The sequence below is a fragment of the Acinonyx jubatus genome, chromosome A2 (genome assembly GCF_027475565.1).
Source record: "Acinonyx jubatus isolate Ajub_Pintada_27869175 chromosome A2, VMU_Ajub_asm_v1.0, whole genome shotgun sequence".
In the NCBI taxonomy this organism is placed as follows: domain Eukaryota; kingdom Metazoa; phylum Chordata; class Mammalia; order Carnivora; family Felidae; genus Acinonyx; species Acinonyx jubatus.
In genome coordinates, this window is record NC_069383.1 from 53,376,730 (window position 1) to 53,392,926 (window position 16,197).

General features: G+C 43.6%; 1 long non-coding RNA gene and 1 pseudogene across 1 annotated transcript in view; one reads left to right on the forward strand and one right to left on the reverse strand.

Moving 5' to 3' along the window:
- LOC113604058 (uncharacterized) overlaps positions 1 to 16,197 on the forward strand; it is a 29,716-nt gene that overhangs the window by 6,134 nt on the left and 7,385 nt on the right. Inside the window, exon 2 of the long non-coding RNA XR_003425860.2 lies at positions 8,525 to 8,638. This is a non-coding gene — a long non-coding RNA (uncharacterized LOC113604058). The remainder of the gene's footprint in view (positions 1 to 8,524; positions 8,639 to 16,197) is intronic.
- On the reverse strand, positions 12,652 to 13,931 carry LOC106982285 (heterogeneous nuclear ribonucleoprotein A1-like; annotated as a pseudogene).

The window sequence follows — 16,197 nt, forward strand, 5'->3', positions numbered from 1 at the left end:
GGATGACTAGCTGGAACACAGTGGATTCTTAGGGCAGTGAAACTGTTCTATATGATATTATAAAGGTTGATACGTGTTATTATGTATTTGTCAGAGCCCATAGAATGTACGACACAGAGTGAATCCTAATGTAATGGACTTAGGTTGATAATGATGTGTCAGTGTTTGTTCATCAACTGTAAAAACTGTTTTGCACTGGTGGGGAATGTTGGTAGTGTAGTGGGAAATCTCTCTAGTTTCTGCTCAATTTTTTCTGTGAACCTAAAACTGCTCTGAAAAATAAAGTCTTTTTTAAAAACGGATGGGATGTCACTTCAGAGATTGTGTTACAAAAGACTGGAGCTACCATCTTGGGCTGCTGTCTCTTACCTTTTCTCTCTTAGAGTCTTTGCTTTAGGGGAAGCAGGCTGCCATGTTGGGAGCTGCTTTATGGAGAGAACTAATTGGCAAGGAATAGATGTCTTAGGCTAATAGCCAACTAGGATCTGAGGCCTGCCAATAGCCACGTGAGCAAGCTTGGTAGTGAATCCTCTCACATCAGACCTTGAGAAGACTCCAGTCCTAGCCAATGTCTTGACTGCAGCCTTGTGGGAGACCCTGAGCCAGAGGCAACCAGGAAGCCACACCCAGATTCATGACCCACTGATGCTGTTTGATAACACGTGCTTATTGCTTTAAACAGCTAAAGTTTGTTGTAATTTGTTATGTGGCACCGGATAACTGATGCATCAATCCATGACTCCATGGAAACAACTCTTTTCAAGGGCCAAGGTGCTTTTAGTCTTGACCTTAGTTGTCTTTTCAGTTCAAGTGTGATCATTCTCTTCTTGAAACATTTCTCTTTTGTCTTCCAGGTCACCATACTTTGTTTTTGTTTGTTTTTCCCAACCTCATGGCTGCTTCTTTTCAGTCCCTGTTCCTGGATCCTTTTCATTTGACCACCTTTACTGTGCGGAGTTCTCCAGGGCTTAGTCCTCAGATCTCAACTCTCCTTGATCTACTCCTATCTAGGTAATGATGTCATCTAGATGTACAGTTTCAAAAACTGTTTTGACTTTGCTTTGTGACTCAAATTTCTCTTCTTTTTTTCTTAAACAATAGAATTTTGTATTCTCACAGTTCTGAAGGCCAGAAGTCCAACATGAAGGTGTCAGAAAGGTTGGTTCCTTCCAGAGGCTCTGAGGGAGAATCTTTGTTTCTTCCAAGCTTCTGGTGGTGATGATCGATCCTTGGCCTTCAGCTGCATTATTGCCCCAGACTCTGCATCTGTCATCACATGGCATTCTTCTGTGTGTCTCTGTGTACCTGTGTCTTCTTCTGACCTTCTTATAAGAACAATAGTCACAGGATGTAAGGTGCCCTAATCCAGTATTACCTAATCTTAACTTTGTTAGATTTTTAAAAATCCTATTTCCAAATAAATCCCCATCATAGGTGCTGGGGTTAGAACATCAGTGTAACTTCTTACACCCACAACACAAAGCAGTGCTCTTTTTGTCCCTTTTCTCTCATGCTTGAAGGTTACTGGAAGTGGTTTTTGGATTCAAAATTTCACTTTTCTCTCAAACTTTTCCATAATGTGTGGTAGAATTGACAGGACATGGTAACTAATTTGAAAAAGATGGAGATAAGAAATGAAGAGTCACATGACTTCAAGTTAATGTGACCACCTCAAAAGCCCACCAATCCTTGGTGATAGGCTTGAAAAAGTGACTGTATACAGGGCACATAACTGAGGTACTCTACCTAGTGACCCTCCATTCAAGCAAGGCATTATTCTAGGACCATGTGTTCCTGTTTTCCTTTTTTCAATTACTATCTTCTACAACTACCTAAATGAGTTACCCCTACCGACCTCTCCATACTCACTTCCTGTGACAGATTTCTTGTCATATAAACTATACAGCTCCTTTTTATTCTTTTTTAAAAAAATAATTTATTTATTTTTTAATTTACGTCCAAGTTAGTTAGCATATAGTGCAGCAATGATTTCAGAAGTAGATTCTTTAATGCCCCTTACCCATTTAGCCCATCCCCCCTCCCACAACCCCTCCAGCAACCCTCTGTTTCTCTATATTTAAGAGTCTCTTCTGTTTTGTCCCCCCTCCCTGTTTTTATATTATTTCTGCTTCCCTTCCCTTATGTTCATCTGTTTTGTATCTTAAAGTCCTCATATGTTTTGTGACTCAAATTTCTGTCACAGGCTTAGACCATTCCCTGACTTACAGTCTTATATGTCCAATTGCACACTCAAGGTTTGCACTTGGGTTTCTAAAAGGCATCTTGAAATGAATGTGCCTGAAACTCAACTCTTGATATTTCATCACTCACAACTGATCATGCCACCATTAATCCACTGGAGTATATAGCAGTTTTATTCTTCCAGTGCCTATGGCAAAAATCTTGGAGGTGTCCCAAACTCCTCTCTTCTCTTGCGCATTTACACACATCGATCCACAGCGTATCCCATCATCTCTGCCTCAAATCTGACCACTTCTCAACCATCCTAGTCCAAGCTCCATTATCTCTCTCCTGGTTATTTTAACAGGCTTCTAGCTGATGTTTTGCTTCCATCTTTGTACTTATAGCCCGTTCTCCACACAATGACCGGAGGGAACTCTTTAAAACATTAGGAAGATCATGTTGCTCATTTGCACAGACCTCTTGAGTGGCTGGCCCCTCCTTTCTTTCAGTGTAAAAGGAAAGTTTTTCAATAGTCTACAAGGCTATACAGGATGTAGCCTCCATTTCTTTTCTGTCTTCCCCCCTGACCATCTCCCCCTGCAGCTGCACTGGCTTCCTCACTGCCCCTACAACATGCCAAACGTACTCTGCCACCGGGCTTAGCACTTGCTGTTCCTCTGCCTGAAATGCTCTTCCCCCAGTTTTCCTTTTGGCCTTCACTGTCTCTTCCTTTAGGTTTCTGTTCATAGGCTCCTTGTTATAGCTGAATTGTGTTCCCCTAAAATTCATGTTGAAGCCCAAATCCCCCATTGTGATTATATTTGCAGATAGGGCCTTTAGGGAGATAATTAAGTTAAGGGAGGTGATGAGGATGACGCCGTAATTCAGCAAGACTAGTGTCCTTATAAGAAAAGAGAAAGTCACCAGATCTCTCTGTGTCTCTCACTCTCTCTCTCTCTCTCTCTTTGTGTCCACATCAACAGAGGCAAGGCCATGTGAGGACACAGCAAGAAGATGCTGTCTATAAGTCAGGAAGAGAGGCCTTACTGGAAATTAACTCTGATGGCACTTTGATCTTGGACTTCTAGCCTCCGGCACTGTGAGAAAATGAATGTCTGTTTAAGTCTCCCTGTCTGTGGTATTTGGTTATGGCGGCCCAAGCCAATTAATATATCCCCCCTAGAAGTGAGGCGTGTTCTGACCACCCTGTAGAAAGTGCCAGTATCCCTCCTATCACCCAGCAGGTCTATCCCCCTAACCCTGTTTTTTTCTTTGCAGGGCTTTAACCTCCTGTTCTTCTTTGTTTATTGTTCCTGTCTCCTGAATAGAGTATCAGTGCTGTGAATGCAGAGACTTGTGCCCACCAGCACCCAGCACTTTGTGTGGCACATCTTAGAGTCTCACTAAATGGTTGTTAAATGCTCCAGGTTGAACTGGGGCAAAATCCTCCGTATGCTGAAATTGCTCCAGATTCCTTGGACAACTGCCAGTGCTCAGAGGGAAGAAAATCCTATCAAAAAGCGGACTTTAATCACAATGGACCCCTAACTTATACAGCCTCACCTGTGTAATTCTTAGAATCAATCAGGGATTGTATATAAATATACTAGGGCTCAACTAAATGGCAATTTTATTTTCCTCACATAACAATTCAGAACTGGTGCAAAGGGACCCTGTTTCTTTCTGTCTTTTTGTTTAGCCATCTGTAGGATATAACTTTGGCTCTTCAGTCACAAGATGGTTGCTGCATATCCAGCATCTCATCCACATTCCAGGCAAGATGACTGGGAAGGGCCAAACAATCAACCAACCAACCAACCAACCAACCAACCAACCAAACAAATGACTGGGAAGGGTAAAGGGCAAAGGCAAATGCCAACAGAGGTAGTTCTTTTAAAAAGCACTTTCCCAGAAGCCTTATTTGGTGACTTCCACTTATATCTCATTGGCTAGAAATATATCACATGTCCTCCTCTAGCTGCAAATGCTACTAGGAAATACACTTTAAAAAAAAAAAGCTGGGCATATTACCACCCTGAAGAAAAGTGGGGTGCTTTTGTGGAAAAGAAGTGACAGAGTAATGGAAATTGTGTATGTATCCAACAGTGTGAGCCTCTTCTTTTGCACAAGAAAACCAATTTCCTCAATTTTCAATCCTGAAAGAATGTAGCCCCAAACACCACGTTCTGTGTTTCTACTTTAATCTGGATGGCGTTTTCTGTAGTGAGAACAGCACATACAGAACTCCTGAATGGACGGTGAGAGCACGGACTGCCACAGAGCATGAACATGTGGGACAGAGAATAATTGCAGATGAGTTTTGTTCAGTTATCTATTTACGTGATTGTTCAAATCAACATTGCCAAGCTGAAATTTCAAGAGGGTAGGGATTGTGACTGCTTAATTTCTGTATATAAAACCCAGGCTGCCTGAACCTTGAGCAGGCAGTTGCTACTAAGTGCTTTTCATAGAAATGATGATAAATATGTGAAGCTGCCTGATTGCATTGTCCTTTTTGATTAACGTGTCTTTGTGACCCACATTTGGAAGCCCAGAAATAGCTGCGAGGCTCATCCAAATTTGTTCTGGGTAATTGAATGCAGCAATGTCACAAATGGCTTCTCCTAAATCATGCTTTGAGCTTTTAAAAAACTATAATGAAACAATGAATAATCCTTTTGTTCTCTCCAGAGATGCACATAGTACGTGTGTTTCATTCCTCACCCTTGATGTGACTGACCATCTGTGCCACTGTAACTGTTCCACCTGGAAGGGAAAAGACAGGAACTGTTTCACTTCTCTTGTGATCACCCTGTGTCCTTTCTTCTCTGCTCGCCAAATGTAGCCTTCATGGTGGGGCAGTGGCATCACAAATGTTGTATCTCAAGACCCCGTGTTCTGCTAGACAGGGAGTGAGGTGCCTAGAGGGCTTTGTGTTTAGTGAGTCAAGAAAATTTATTCAGGTTCGGTAATGTACACGAGCCTTTGAGGTAAACATGTAGTCTGTTTTTGTAAAAGGCCCAGCCTTTCAGGCTTCTGCTCCCCTTCCCTTCTCCGTGACATCTGGTGTGTGTACATGGGGGGTACTTAGAAAATGACACTAATAGTCTGCATTCCAGCTGGTCTCTGCTGCAGTGGGGGCTGTCCTCGGATAGTGACCACTGAGATGTGACTGTTCCCAGTCCTGGCTCTTTGGGGTTTGTGACTGAAACCTGGGGCCTGGCGACTCATAGTCACATCTGCTCTTGATTTGGGCAGGCCTCAGGAACCTGCTCTGGACAACTGCAGTGTCATCTGCCCTGGCCACCCTATCCACCCTATCCACCCCCACCCCATTGCTTTCCTTATAGCACTTATTTATGCATCCATCTACCGGTGTCGACTGGCTTTCTCTACTAAAACTTTAAGTCCCTTTCAAGATACTTTACTTAGGGGTCTTCTGTCCCTTGGAAATGTGAACAGTTACATCCTTCTCTATTACTGTCTGTGTCTCTATGCCCATCTCCATGCCTGTGCCCATATACACGCTAATCTATGTCAATTAAGAACATGGACTCTAAGGGTCACCTGGGAGGCTCAGTCGGTTAAGCGTCCGACTCATGGCTCAGGTGGTGATCTCACAGTTCATGGGTTCAAGCCCTGTATGGGCTCCATGGTGACAGTGTGGAGCCTGCTTGGGATTCTCTCTCTCCCTCTCTCTCTCTTCTCCACCCCTGCTCACACACACTCCCCCATCTCTCAAAAATAAATAAATAAACTTAAAAAAAAATAAAAGAATACGGACTCTAAATTTCACCTTCCTGGGGTCAAATCCTTGTTCTGTTACTGTTAGCTGTACACACCTGGCAAGTTACTCAGCCCACCTATGCCTCACGCTCCTTATTTGTAAAATGAGGATAACAGTAGCTACCGCATAGGTTGCAGTAAACATATGAGCTCCTACCTGGAAAGGGTTTAGCAGAGGGCCTGACACACGGAAGGCTCCATGGAAGTATTTGCCACTATTTATTACCGTCTTTCCTACTAGAATGCGAAGTCCACAAAGGCAGAAGCTTTGCCTGCCTCTTTTATTGTTATATCTCCTCATCCTTATGTAACGGGGAGGCCCTCAGTTACCATTTGTCAGATGAATGAATAAACGAATGGATCACGAAATGAAAAGAACACAACATATTCCAAAAACTATTATCACCCTTTCACACTCCGTCTGGTAAGATTTATGTCGCGCTCAAGATGATTTGCTCCTGTTTAGTGTTCTCCCAGCCTCTAGGAAGGCGAGAACTAGATTTTAGTCATTAATGAATTCTTCTATCCCCAAACTACCCATCCCAGGGCTTCCGAGCTCGCTGGGCAGCCTGGTCCTGGGGGAAGTCCTACCCCTTGGTACTCGGGAGTCCTACTCTTTCCTCACTGAGTTTGGCTGCTTCCTCACACTGACATGAACACTGTTCTCTCCCACTCCGAGGGGAGTGGGAGGGGGTGCTTCAAGTGTCCTGTTTTTTTGTGTGCATCTGTGTCTGTGTCTGTGTCTGTGTCTGTGTCTGTGTCTGTGTCTGTGTCTGTGTGTGTATAAGTGAGGGAAGGCAGATGACAATGAGCAGCTCTCACAGCTTATCAGCAGCCATCTTCCCAGCCATGCCTCCTTTCCTCCTTCTACGGATGGTCTCTTCCTGGTTTCTGGCCTTACCTGTCTGGGCTGCAAAGAGATTTGGTCCTGGCGGAGCTAGCTCTCCCCAGGGCTCTGTGGCACTAGCTGCTGTGCCTTCTGGACTTCCTAGCTAGTACTCTTGTTCCAGATATGCCCCAGGTCACCCCATTAGTGGTAGGAGTTGCTGCTTAGGCAAATGAACTTCCTTTTTGTTGAGGAGCTTAGAACCCCAAGCAATCACATTGAAGTTGAACCAAATTTGAATGGTGATGAATCCTTTGTCCTCTTTCTGCCGGCTTTCCTCTCTTTGCCTCCATGGGACGTGGCACAGCCCTCTGCAGGATTCCTTGGATGGGGGCACCTGGGTGGCTCAGTCAGCTGAACATCCCCCTTTGGCTTAGGTCATGATCTCACAGTCCGTGAGTTCACGTCCCACATCAGGCTCTCTGCTGTCAGTGCAGAGCCGGCTTTGGATCCTCTGTTCCCATCTCCCTACCCTCCCCGCATTGGGCTCTCTCAAAAATAAGTTAAAACATTTAGAAAAATATTTAAAATTGCATGGATGTAATTTTTTTAATGTTTATTTATTTTGAGAAAGAGAGAGAGTGAGCAGGGGAGGGACAGAGAGAGGGAGAGAGAGAAACCTAGGCAGGCTCTGTGCTGTCAGTGCAGCACAAACCCAAACTGTGAGATCGTGACCTGACCTGAGCTGAAATCAAGAGTCAGACACTTAACTGACCGAGCCCCCCAGGTGCCCCACCATGATGTAATTTTTATAGTAGGAGTTTGTAACCAGCCCACGGGACACAGAAGTGGCCTCCACATGTAGCAGGGGAGGGTTTGATCACTGTGTGGTCCCACCCAAATGAAGTGTTAGGGCTCCATCGCTTTGGGTGTTAAGGGTCCTGATTCTGTTCAGGGGTGTCCCGGGGCACCAAAGTTGAGTTCCCATGTGGAAGTTAGGTATGGATCAGCAAAGTATTGAGGTGTAAGAGGTTTTCTTATGCTGGAAAAACCACAGGCATCCTGCCAGCCCTTGTTGACAGAAGGTTCTCACCCCACAGCAAAGAAAGAAATGATTAAATCAACTTTTCCATCCATGGGCTGGTCTTTAGATGTTGGCTTAGTGTTTAAGTTCATGTAGCCAGAGATGGAGAGAGCCCCTCTTCTCATTACCAGAGTTTTATACTATTAATTACTTGTTTCTTTTTAAAAGACAGTGAGAGACGGATTCTCTCTGGGAGAAAGATGTATAAAATTTTCTGCAATCAAAGAAAAATGGTTATTGGGGCACCTGGGTGGCTCAGTCAGTTAAGTGTCCAACTTGGGGTCAGGTCATGATCTCACAGTTTCTGAGTTCGAACCCCGTGTCGGGCTCTGTGCTGACAGCTTAGAGCCTGGAGCCTGCTTCGGATTCTGTGTCTCCCTCTCTCTCTGCCCCTCCCCTGCTTGGACTCTGTCTCTTCTCTCTCAAAAATAAACAAACATTTAAAAAATCGTTGTTAAAAAATAAAAATAAAATAAATATTAAAAATAAAAAAATGTGTTTTTTTTTCCTGAGGGACTATGCATCCCTGCTACTGTGAAATATTTCTATTAGAAATTAGAATAATGGTTATTTAGAAGATGTTAACAACACTGGTGCTTTGCCCTCTGCTGAGGTTTTTTTTTTTTTTTTTTTTTTTTTTTAAGCCTGTACAGTGGAGAATCCCTGTTCTCCATCATACTCCTGTCTAGAAGCAAACGGAAGGTCTTCCATGGGGAGCTCTGTGGATGTGACCTGGCCACTGTTTCCAAAAGGACGAGGTGACCCTACTTTCTCTTTTAAAACCAAAGTTCCCATCTGCAATGACATCTAATTGCAACTTTTCTTTCTTCATTTGGGGTCCTGAAAGGGGAACTTCTGCCTTCCTGTAGAAACATTACCCTGTAGCAAGCTTGCAAAATTCCTCAGAAGAGAGAAAAATGTGTAAGTGATATTATAGAACCTGTCATATTTTTGTTGCTTTCTCATATCTTTTTTGTTAGGAATAGAAAATAAGATCATAGGAACTCTGGTGGTCACGGATCCCCTGATGTGTTCTGTATGCGTTAGGAAGGTTAAGTAAAATCAGGGAAATGGAACAGAGATAGATGGGAGAAGGGACTTCTTATTTTAGACAGGATGGTCAGCTATGAGCAGCTGATCTTCCTGAGGAGATCTGAAGGCAGTGCGGGACTGAGCCATGGGAAACCGGACAGAGGGGTGTAAAGGCAAAGGCCCTGAGGTAGGGAGGTGAGAGCATGGTGATCTCTGGATATGATTCCCCCAAGCTGGGGCCCTGAAGCAGGCCCTCCTCTCTCCAAATCAGGGGTCCTGGCCCCCATCTCTGACCTCTTTTCTTACTCCCGTGCCCTCCCCCAAGTCTCGTGGAAGCAGGGGTCTCTTTCTCCTCTTCTCTCTTCCAGACTCCATTGCTTTGGTATTAGCTCTGTACCTTGATCCTCCCTCCTCCCCACCCCTAAAATTTTAATTCATAAGGCCACTTATAGAAGTTGTTTTAAAAGATGAAATTGTTTCTATATCTTTTCATTTCAGCTATACCAATCCTGCTTCTCTGAGATAGTGTGAATGCCTCCACCTGGCTATCTATAGTCACATACAAGGCAAAGGCTGGGAGAGTGGGACACAGAGAATAATAGCATACTGCCTTGACTTTTCCTGCTCCCAGCCTCCAGTCGCTGGAGATATGGTCTGCATACCTTTAATTTGTCAGATTTGCCTTCCAGAATCATGACCTGTGACTCAACCTTTTCCCAAAGCAATGGCTTTGTTCTTAGTCCTCATCCTACATGATTTATCTGCAGGATCTGACACTATGAGCCACGTAATGCTTCCAGAGACTGACTACCTCGCAACTAACTCACTAATTGATTCAAAGCGCATACACTGAGCCCCAACCATGGAGAGGTGCCTATGCAGATGCTGAGTATGGAGGAGAGTCACACACACACATCCTGTTCTAGGGGGAGTCACAGTCCAGTGGGGATGGCAGCTGAGGCTCAGGGGGAACTAAGGGAGAGTGCAGGAGGCTTCCCCGCCTCGCCTGTGGTTGCTGGGAAGGTTTCCCTGGACCTCTGAGTGTGAGCATGCTCTGCTTCTAATTTCAAGCAGCATTGGTCCTCCTGCCCATCCTTTCCGGGCCACCTGCCCACCTCTGCCATCTTGTCCTACTCTCTTGACTGGGCCCTTTATGTGACAGCTTTCCTGGCCACATTATCTCTCCATATTGTCTCCCTCACAGATTTTATCTTTTCTTCTGCTTCTACCATAGATAAATCCCTATCCCCGTCTCCAGTCTCTCTTTGGCTCCAGAGTCAGCCCTTGACTCACCTTGTCCCTCCAGCTCCTTACTTTTGGACTTTTGGAATCTCCTTCCTTTTGACCTAGTTCAGCCTCATTTTTGAATTGATCTTGACTAAAGTTTCCCTCCTGCTTTCAAAGTGCTGTTGGGAGAGACAGTCTAGCATAGGCATGGAGCATCCCTGCACGTTCCTTCTGAGTGTGTCAAGAATGCCAGGCCCTGATGGTTCTTCACCCAGGCCATCATTCAGGGTTATGTTTGCAGCAGGCAGCCATGAGGGAGGCTCCCAGACAGAGACCAGGCTTGTTTCTGCTCACTGTAAAAACAGTGAATTCCCCAGCTCAGTGTTCCTCTCCCTTAACAGTGTTCTGTGTGTACAGGCATCTTGGATGGGTCAGTTGTGTCATCATTATGGACTCTGGGGGCATAGGGAACACCTGCAAATCAACACAAAGCACTGGCTACTTCTTTTGCCATATGTAATAAAATCTTTGGTCTCTGACCCAAAGGTCTCATGCCTTTTGCCAGCATCCATGGAAAACTAATTTGCAAGCTTGTAAGTACGGTAAAATTTCAGACCTGCATAGTTCTTAGCAGGTGTCACCTCTAAGATCCTAACTCCAGTGTACCTTCTGGTATTGCTAGGCAACCAGGTTGCTTCTTATTCCCTGAGTGGCTTTTGAGCACTGGTTTTTCTCCATTATACCCTTTCTCACCATTGTTGGTCTGCTGCGACTCTCCTCTGGGTTTAATATGAGTGTTCCCCACTCATTTCCTGTCTTGGCATTTTGTCCTTTCTCATTATTCCTGTGTAGCACACCTTCTGATGGTCATTAAGGACTAGATTTGAGAACAGAAGGTCCCAGAAAGTCATTCTATTTTAAATGAAAAATCACATGGATTAGGATGCAGCTCTCTGAAACTCAAGCTGAGGTTGAATTTGCCATGAGAGAACTCCTACCTCTTTTTTTTTAAATTCTTTTTTAATGTTTATTTATTTTTGAGAGAGAGAAAGAAAGAAAGAGACAGAGAGACAGAGAGTGTGAGCCAGGGGAGAGGCAGAGAGAGAGGGAGACACAGAATCCAAATCAGGCTCCAGGCTCTGAGGTGTCATCACAGAGCCCAATGTGGGGCTCGAACTCACAGACCCTGAGATCATGACCTGAGCTGAAGTCAGACGTTCAACTGACTGAGCCACCCAGGCGCCCCAAGAAAACTTCTACTTGTGATTGTAGACAGAGGATTATGATCTAGGCTCTAGGGAATAGTCATACTTGCCAAACCTTTTATTTGCACAATGGATTTTATGTAAGTAGTATTCCACCCATTATCTCCTCTCACCCTCAAGAAACTTGGGAGGTAATCAGGGCAGGTAATCCCAATGTTGTTTTGAAGAGAACCATGACTGGAGGATTAAGTGATCTGCTCAAGGTCACACCACTAGTGAGCAGCAGGACTAGGAGGAGGGCCGGGCGTTTCTGTTGCCTGACTGGGCCTTGCCTACGGAATCTTTATGGCGGTTACATCATTTGGTGTATAGACCACTCTTTTTTTTTTCTAACGTTTATTTATTTTTGAGACAGAGAGAGACAGAACATGAATGGGGGGGGAGGGCCAGAGAGAGAGGGAGACACAGGATCCGAGGCAGGCTCCAGGCTCTGAGCTGTCAGCACAGAGCCCAACGCGGGGCTGGAACTCACGGAGTGGGAGATCGTGACCTGAGCCAAAGTCGGACGCTTAACCGACTGAGCCACCCAGGCGCCCCGGTGTATAGACCACTCTTAACCACAGAGTCAAAGACTGTGCACACTCAGATGGATACTATTAGTGTTTATTAATTATAAGGAAGTCTGAAGTATTTTGCCTACCTAGGGGCAAGTGAAATAAATTATTTTTCTTTATTTAAAAAATTTTTTTTAATTTTTTTTTTTTTTTTTTTTGAAGGAGAGAGATGGAGCATGAGCAGGGGAGAAGCAGAGAGAGAGGGAGACACAGAATTCGAAGCAGGCTCCAGGCTCTAAGCTGTCAGCACAGAGCCCAATGCGGGGCTCAAGACCACAAACTGTGAGATCATGACCTGAGCCGAAGCCAGACACTAAGCCCACTGAGCCACCCAGGTGCCCTGTGAAATTATTAAAAGTGATACTATGCCTCTATAAAAAGGGAAGGCATTTATGTATTGATATGGAATGACCACTAAGAAATATTCCCTTTTTTAAAGATTATTTTGAGAGAGAGAGAGAGAGAGAGAAAGAGAGAGAAACAACATGTGTGTGAGGGGTAGGGGCAGAAGAGAGAGAGGAAGAAAGAGAATCCCAAGCACAGAGCCTGACATGAGGCTTGATCTCACACGAGATCATGACCTCAGCCAAAATCAAGAGTTGGACACTTAACCGTCTGAGCCACTCAGGTCACCCAGGTGCTCTTCTTTTTTTTTTTTTTTTTTTTCTTGAAGACACATTTATTCAGCGTCATGATCATACACTTACAGTTAGTAATCAACAGCATGGGTACAAAAACCAAAAAAATCTACATTAAAACCCTTTGTTGGAGTGCATTACACTTTCCACAGAACAGAAACTAAAATAAACTGTTATATAATTAGTCATGAATATAGTCCTCGGGTTTTAGCCCATACACATGAATATTGTCTAAAACATGGCTCCTTTGTGGCAGCTAGGCCCTGCCACCACCGTGCTTGGCTGAGCTCACAAACCTGTTGTAACCTGTAGCTTCCCTGTCACTTCTCTGGCTCTCCTCTCCTGCTAAGCTTCGTTTCCCGACAGTAATTAAAACCTTCTGCCACTGCCATAGCTACTGCTGCTGCTGGAACTGCCACAGCCACCTTGGTTTCTGGTTTGACAAAGTATTGGCCTCCAGCACCATAGGGCACAGAGCTTCTGCCTCCAAACTTCCCTCCTTGCAGGGGTCCAAAATTTGAAGATTGATTGTTGTAATTGCTAAAATCATTATAGCTTCCGCCACCTCCAAAATTGCTTCCATCATTACCAAATCCGTTATAGCCATCCACACTGCCACCACGTCCACCACCACCTCGATTGCCACCAAAGCCACCTCGCCTGCCACCAAAGCCACCTCGCCCACTGAAGTTTCCCCCACGACCAGAGTTGTCATTCCCACCACAACCACCACCAAAGTTTCCAGGACCACTTTGACCTCTCTGGCTGGATGAAGCACCAGCCATCTCCTGCTTAAATAGGGCTCTCCTCACTTCCCAGTGTGGCCATTCACAGTATGGTATTTTTGAATGACAATCTTGTCTACAGAGTCATGATCATTAAATGTTACAAGACAAAATTCTCTTCTTGCCACTACCTCGGTCAGCCATGATTTCAGTCACTTCAGTTTTCCCATTCTGTTCAAAATAATCTCTAGGATGTGTGCTTCAGGGTCTCCTTTAAGGCCACCGACAGAAATCGTTTTCACTGTTAAGCGGGCACCAGGTCTTTGAGACTCGTCTCTTGAGACAGCCTTCTCTGGTTCTACAACTCTTCCATTCACCTGTGTGGCCTTGCATTCATGGCTGCGTCCACCTCTTCCACAATGGCATACATGACAAACCCAAAGTCTCTGGAGCGCTTGGTGTTGGATCTCTTATTACCACACAGTCTGTAAACGTTCCCCCATTACTCAAAATGGCTCCTCAGACTCTCATCGGTTGGTTCAAAGCCCAAACCTCTGATGAAAAGCTTCTGCAGCTGTTCAGGCCCTTTGGGAGATTCTGACTTAGACATGACAGTCGTGGAGGGGAGATTTAAAGATGATTACTTAGCAGCATCCACAGGCAGAAAGGAGTAATCTGATGAACATAGCTCAGAAATATTCTTAATACTTATTATTTTGACATATTTTAAGACTGAAAAGGGTTCAAAATTTGTACAGAGTTCCTGTCTGCCAGGAACTCTCTCTCTTTACCCAGCTCCCCCAATAATAGCATTGTATATAACCATAACTTGACATTGGTACAATACTATTAATTCATATAAATACTTCATTTGGGTTTCTCAGAAAGTTTTAAATGTCTGAGAGAGTGGAGGTATGGTGTGCATCCTATTTTATTTTAAAAGAGAGGGGAAAGGGTGCATGTGTGTTTATATGCTTCCATATACCTATAAGATTTCTTAAAGTATATATAAGAAGCTAGACACATTGAGTTGCCTCCGGGAAGAACTGGATAGCAGCTCTGGATAGAGAGTATTGGAACCGTGTGTTTGTTTGTACCAATCTATCTATTTTTAAAAAGGGAATGAGGAAAGTTTTTATGTATTCATACAAAATAATCTCTGTTATATTTTTAAATGAAAAACACAAGGTAAATAAGTGTGTACGTATCCCATCTACAAAAAAAAAAAAAAAAAAAAGAAGGGGGGGAGCTGTGTGTTTTCGCCTCCATATGCACAGATTTCTCTGGAAGGATAGGTATGAAACTGGTAACCATTGGTTTGCCTCCAAGGATTAAAATGGGCAGACAGAAGTGGGAGGGAGACCTTTTGTACCTTTAAATTTGTACCTTTTAAATTTAGACTATGTGAATTTATTTCCTTTGCAACAAAATAAAGGAAATTGAAAAAAAAAAAACCCTGAAATAAATTGCTTTTACCTTGTAATTTTTCCCCCTTTAAAATATTTAGCGGCTTTTCAGCTACTCTCTGGCTAAAATTCAGATTTCTTTACTTGACATTTAGGTTCTTTTTAGAACTCGGTCTCATTATTTCCTGCCTGAAGCTTTCTGTTTCACCGACTGTGTTTTGTTTTCTCTCCTCATATAATGCACTTTTCTTTATTCTCTTCCTGCTCCCCAGCCATCAGAAATCATCTTGCTTCTGGGACATTGTCCCCCAGTGGTCCAGACCTCTTGAATTTCTCTCTCTTCCAAATTCCTATAATGTCTTGTCTGCCCTACACATTTGGCCCTTCACCCATATTCTCTTGTCAAGGGTATGTATACTCTGTCCCCAAATAAGATTACCAACTTCTTGTGGGTAGTGGCTGAGTATGTGAGTTTTCTGAAATTCCCCTTTCCTGGAAGAGTCTTACACTAGGTTGATGGCCCAGTGATGTTGACTAAATCTCTTCTTTGTAGCGATTTTATTCTATGCATATGCTTGCCTGATGTGCTTAAGAATTCCTGGCTGTATTGAGACAATAAGACATTGTGTATCCATCCAAAAACACCCTAGCAGATAAAAGAGGACAAAGTATGAGTTAAAATTCAAGAAAGCACCTGGTGTTTGAATATTGATATATTTTTAAATATAACATTCCTGGAAAACAAGATACATGATAACATTTTTTTCTTTTGCATTTTGGCTCATATGTTTGGATGCATTTTGGAAAACAGGCCCTATTTTCCTAGTAACCATGGTGAATTAATTAGCTTTTCTGATATGTTATGAACTGTTCTTGACATCCTCATTTTCAGTAAATGGCAGAATTGGATTCAAGTCTTGGCAGGTCAGATCAGGGAGCTACATGACTTCTAGCCAGTCATAGCAACAGATATTTTTTGGGTTCCTTCCATTGCAAAGCATTGTATTAAGACTTAATGGAGATGAAGTGTAAAATAGATTCCTCCAGGAACTTCCGCTTGATTACATGTTGCATCTGTCTCGCCCTTGCCCATTTGATGGCTATGTAGTAAGTGTAGCCAATTGTCAGGAGGCTCTTCATAAGTAGCCTTGGAATTAGAGAAAAAAATTTATGAAGAAGATTGATCTTTGAATCTGAAACCCGTAAGAATGAGGAAGCAAACAACAAACAAACAGTAACAGTATTAGCTTATCTTTGACGAAATCTTCACTAGACTCTGTATTTCAGCTATATTGTCTCTTTATCTTGACAGCAACTGATTAAGGTGGGCACTATTGTTACCCACTTTTGCAGATGAGATAGGAGACATGACCGTGATCACACAGCTGAGTGATAGAGCCAGGATTCAAGTGCAGAGATTTTGCCCCTGGCTCCCTACGTTTAATTTTGACTTGATGTTATTATTTTCCC